Source organism: Myotis lucifugus, unplaced genomic scaffold (genome assembly GCF_000147115.1).
Source record: "Myotis lucifugus unplaced genomic scaffold, Myoluc2.0 scaffold_82, whole genome shotgun sequence".
NCBI classification, from domain to species: Eukaryota; Metazoa; Chordata; class Mammalia; order Chiroptera; family Vespertilionidae; genus Myotis; species Myotis lucifugus.
Window position 1 is genome coordinate 4,022,887 of NW_005871130.1, and position 5,542 is coordinate 4,028,428.

The 5,542-nt window shown below is 40.1% G+C and overlaps 1 long non-coding RNA gene across 1 annotated transcript; it reads right to left on the bottom strand.

Moving 5' to 3' along the window:
* Positions 1–1,063: 1,063 nt before the first annotated feature.
* Positions 1,064–5,542, bottom strand: LOC106697551. Its single transcript, XR_002829792.1, has 2 exons — positions 5,407–5,542; positions 1,064–1,380 (listed from the first exon to the last, which is right to left on the bottom strand). It is a non-coding gene; the product is annotated as an uncharacterized LOC106697551 (long non-coding RNA).

Genomic DNA, 5,542 nt, shown 5'->3' on the forward strand with positions numbered 1-5,542 from the left:
TTCACAGTGCAACTTGGCAGGTGCAAAGGGGTTATTTGAGGTTAACAGGGTGGCAGAAAGACTGTTTACATAAAACCTCTTAGTTTTAACGAGGAATAGAATAGATGACGGTTTCCTGCCTCCAAATATGAGACACAATTAAGACCATATCTGCTCAGGAGAAAAGTAATCAGACTGTTGCCCCACCCCCCACCCCACAATGAAAACAGCTTCTCTAATGTTCTGGAAGCTATTAGCCAAGGCTGGAGGCTGGTGGGCCTGGAAAATGCTGAAGGGTAACATCCCCATGGAACACTGGCAGGTGTGGTGTGTTTTTGTTTAAGTGGAAGTGTACACATAGGTTACACTGTGGGACAAAAATGTATGCCGCTCAGGTTCACACTGCACTGCACACTGCCCTGCAACACTTTCTGAAAATGGAAATTCAAAAGATTTATTGAGTGCCATGAGACAACCTAAGTCTCCATCTTCTTTCACTAACTGGGCTGATAGCTGCAATGCGGACAAGAGTCCATGCAACCGTGTCAGAAGGGATATACTTAATTGTCCCTTCCAAGGTTTATCACTTTCCCCAGGAAATCAGCTGATGATGAGTCTGCGGCCACAGTGATTCCATGACTGACAAGAAGCCGCAAGCAGTAGGAGGAAAGAGCATCTCTTAAGTTGCTGGTCCAAAATGACTGCGCCCTTTCTGAGGAGTGAGCATGTTCCATCTTCTACCACCTTCTACACTAGAAACGGAGTCGTAGTAGAAATAGGTGCCTCTGCCTTAATCCTTGGTGCAGGGAATAAAGAAAAAATATAGTCATGGACTCCAGAGGACAGGCGGTTGGGATCTGGGCATAAACACGGAGAGTGGAGATGGAGCTGGTTTAGGTAAAGACCACATGGAAAAAGCTCTGGTCTGCAGATCTGAAGGTCTCTGGAGAACTCTATTTTGTTGTCAATGAACTGTAAGCAAGAAAGTTACTTTCCTAATGGAATGTACTTAATGCCACACTTGAAGTGGTTAAATGGTAAATTTTATGCTATGTGGTTTCATCCCAATAAAAAGAAACAAGCAGCAGAGTTATTCTCTATTGAATGGGCTGTGGAATCTCCTTTGAAGTGCATCTTCCTTGCTGACTTACACAGCAGGAGGGATGTCAGATGTCTCCTTGAAGAGGAGGAAATGACTGGGGTGCAGAGACCCCTTGGGCTGTGACAGGACCCACCTCCGAGGACACTCAGGAAAACCAAGGCTTTGCTACTTTGTTGTGTTTCTCAAAATGCAGGCCACGCACAGGATCTTCTGTGGACCATCCATGCCAAGACTTGACACAATGTTCATAGCAGTTTCACCTCCATCAGGCAAGCACAAGGGTGAGGCAAGAGGAATATCTAAACAAATGTGAGAGTGATCGCCTTTTTAAGTATTATGAAAGAAAAGAAACATGGAGAATAAAATAAGAAGCCCTACCATAAATCTGGTTGGAATTCCAGGAGAAAGAATGCAGCTAAGGCCATATTTTATTTTATTTTAAAAAATATATTTTATTGATTTTTTACAGAGAGGAAGGGAGAAGGACAGAGAGTTAGAAACATCGATGAGAGAAACACCGATCAGCTGCCTCCTGCACACCCCCTACTGGGGATGTGCCTGCAACCAAGGTACATGCCCTTGACCGGAATCGAACCTTGGACCCTTCAGTCTCCAGGCCGACTCTCTATCCACTGAGCCAAACCAGTTAGGGCTAAGGCCATATTTTAGAATTTGTGAAAATTCCTTATGAATCCCTGAAAGTATAAATGAAAAGAATTCATACACAGGCACTCCAAGATGAATCTGCAAGACACCAATGGTGGAGAGAAAGGTCTCAAAAGCTTCAGTGAAGCCCTGGCCTATTTGGCTCAGTGGATAGAGTGTCAGCCTGCGGACTGAAGGGTCCAGGGTTCGATTCGGTCAAGGGCATAAGCCCGGGTTGCGGGCTTGATCCCCAGTGGGGGGCGTGCAGGAGGTAGCCGATCAATGATTCTCTCTCATCATTGATGTTTCGCTCTCTCCCTCTCTCTTCCTCTCTGAAATCAAGAAAAGTATATTTTTTAAAAAAAGCTTCCATGAAAAAGGTGATCACCAAAACAATGAAGACTGATTCTTTGTCACTGATGAGAAGCCAAGCTGAAAACAGAATATTTTCAGTAGATTGAAAGAAAATAATTCTCAACATAGAATTATTTAATTAGAAGAAACTATCTTTAAGAATGAGAGCAATATAGAGACATTTTCAGGTAAACAAAAATCAAGAATGTTTGCCACAGGTCATGCTTACTAAAATAGTAAATATGTATGAGACAGAAAGAAAGAGGTCAGAGATAGGAATGTAGAATACAAAAAGAACGGAATATCTAGGTATATCTAGACAAGTTAAATTACTAAGTAAAATATCTTCTGCAGTTCAAAAGCAAGATTAAAAAGAATAGTATATAAATTAAGAGCAGGGTAAAGATACTGGTTAACATTATATTTTCTTAAATATCATCTTTAAATTTCTATGTACCCTTGGGAGAATATAGTATATAATTTTCAAACTAGTGAAGGGGGAAAAGTAGAATGAGAAAAAAATCAATCTAAAAGAAGGCAAGAAAATAGAGAAAGGTAAACTTAGATGACTTGGGACAAATTGAAAGCAAAAAATAAGATAATAGATAAATATTTTTTATACTGTATTAAAAAAACACACCCATACTATATACATAGTATGTTTATAAAAATAAACAAGCCAAAACACAACTTGGCATAACCCAAAAGTCCATTAACAATGGATTGAATGAATAAAATAGCATAGTCTTACAATGAAATACTATACAACAGTGAAAATAAATGAAAGCTATATGCATCAGCATCAATAAATTTCACAAGCACAGTATTGAACGAAGACTCAAGACACAGAAGAATTCAGAAGAACTTTAAGAAAAAGGTCAAAAATTGGACCAATTGACTAATACTGCATTTCTTTAAAGACATCTAAATAAACTGTACAACTATACAGTCAAGGGGATAATGATGCAGTACCAGGAGAGCAGGTACTTCTGGGAGAGGATGTCCTCAGGGAGGAGCAGATATGGACTTCCAGGGTGTTGACCCTGTTCTCTAGCTATGCTCTGTGTGGTTCTGGGGAGCATATGTTTTATACCTCCTTTTTAATGTCCAATATAGTTCTCAATTTTAAAACAAAAGGAAGAGCAGCCTTCTATAGAATTCTGAGACGTCTAGGAGGGTAAGTCTAGGAAACCAACCTACATACACCCTACCAAGACTGAATCATGAAAAAATAGAAAATTTGGACAGACCAATAATGAATAAAGAGATTGAAACAATAAAGGACCTCCCACCAAAGAAAAGCCTAGGACCAGATGGTTTCACCAGTGAATTCTATCAAACATTTAAAGAATAATTAACACCAGTCTTTCTCAAAGTCTTCCAAAAAATTGAAGAGAGGGAACACTTACAAACTCATTTTGGGAGGCCTGAGTTACCCTGACACCAAATCCAGATAAGGACACTAAAAGAAAACTATAGGACAATATTCTTGATGAATATATACATTTATATGTTTTTTTAAAAAAATACTAACAAAATGAATTCACCAGCACCTAGAAAGGTTCATACACCATGACCAAGGGTAATTTACCCATGGAAAGCAATGCACATCAATAAATGTGATATGCCACATTAATAGAATGAAAGATAGGAATCATATTTTCATTTACATAGATGCAGGAAAATCATTTGACAAAATTCAACATCCTTTCAAGAGAAAAACTCAAGCAATTTGATATAGAAAAATGTCTCAACATAATAAAGGCCACATATGACAAACCCACAGCTAACACCATACTCAATGGTGAAATGTTCAAAGCTTTCTTGCCAACATCAGGAACAAGACAAGGGTGCCCATTCTGACCACTCCTAGTCGACATTGCACTGGAAGTCCTAGCCAGAGCAATTAGGCAAGAAAAAGAAAGAAAAGGCATTCATATCAGAAGGGAAGTAAAATTGTCCGCTGATGATATATTTGCTATGTGTATGTATGGTAAAAGAAACAGCAGGGATATGGTGATAGGGATACAGATGTCTTTTATAGATGAGAATCTGGTAACTGATCATGTCTACTTCTTTATTTGGGACAAGAAATCTGGAGTTCCATTTCCTATTCACCTTTTATAACTACATAGGACTTTATTCTTTACTTTTGATTCTTGACTTTTTCCCTTCATCCACATGTATAAATTGCTTCAAATTATTTCCAGAACAAATTAGGGTGTACATTTATAAACAAATCATCATAATCCAAACTGATTTGTAAGTGGCCAAGGATTCTTACGATCTGCCTCCAACCTATTTTCTTAGCCTTATATCCCAATCCTACTCTAATATGCATATGGAAATACTGTCATATTGTATCTAAACTTACGTAGATTTCTGCTTTGATACAACTAGTTGTATAGGATTGTCAATTAAAATTTGAGACTTGGATTTGCCTACAGTTTATGTAGCCTGAACCAAATTACTTAAATCCTTTGAATCTCAGTACCATCTGTAAAACGGTACTTACAGGATTGTTGCAAGGATTAGAAGTATTTTATGTAAGAAGTATTTAAAAGCAGCAGTTAATAATTATGAAATCCCATTAGCCATTCACTGGCTGGCTGATGTTAGAAAAGCTCTCTGAGCTTGTTTCTTATTATGATTATCTGCCTAGTTTTTTTCAGGAATTGGGTGAATACATGAAAACATAATTGAAGATATATAAAGCACCTCACGTGAGAGATTTTTAGTTAATTTTAGTTTCCCCCCTTTACCTGTTGCCTCCACCTGGAAAGTCCTTTCTTACCAACCATTTACTAAGATTGAGTTGAGAGTCTTTCCTATTTTTCCAACTGTTCTTGCTTTATCTCAAGGTTCTCCGTGGATTAAACCTCCATTATAATATGTTGACTAGTTTTGTGTCTTTCCTGCCCCATGGTTCCAAGTTTTGTAACATTAGGTTTGTATTCCCTCATATCTTGCATGTAGTTGATCATTACTTATTGCCTTGAATTCCTTCTTCAGAGACTAGGTGACTCCTTGCTTTGGGCTTGAGCCAATGATCACTCCCTCCACAGCGCAGCTGCTTCACCTCCCGGCACTTGCCGTCCCGTTTCCGTGAGAATGTTGTGGGAGTTAGAATGGTCCATAAAGAAAGATCACCACATTTGGAACCATGTGGCTTTCCTGTACTCCGTGGGAGGGCGGCACACAGCGGCCTGGGTGCGTGTCCTCGGTCAGGTCCCGGGTCTGGGCTCCCCAAGGCTTTCCTGACTCAGCAAGGTACCGGCACAAGGGCCCTTCCTTGGTGGGGTTTCCCTTTTACCCCAGTCACCCACCTGGGAAGCTTTCTCAGCACCCGCTGTCCACAGAGAACTTTCCTCCTCACAGCCCCGAAGGCTGTCCCAGCGGGTGAGTCATGCGGCCACACGCCGGGTGTCCCAGGTGAGGCCGGCCGTCGGGGTCTGGGCTCCC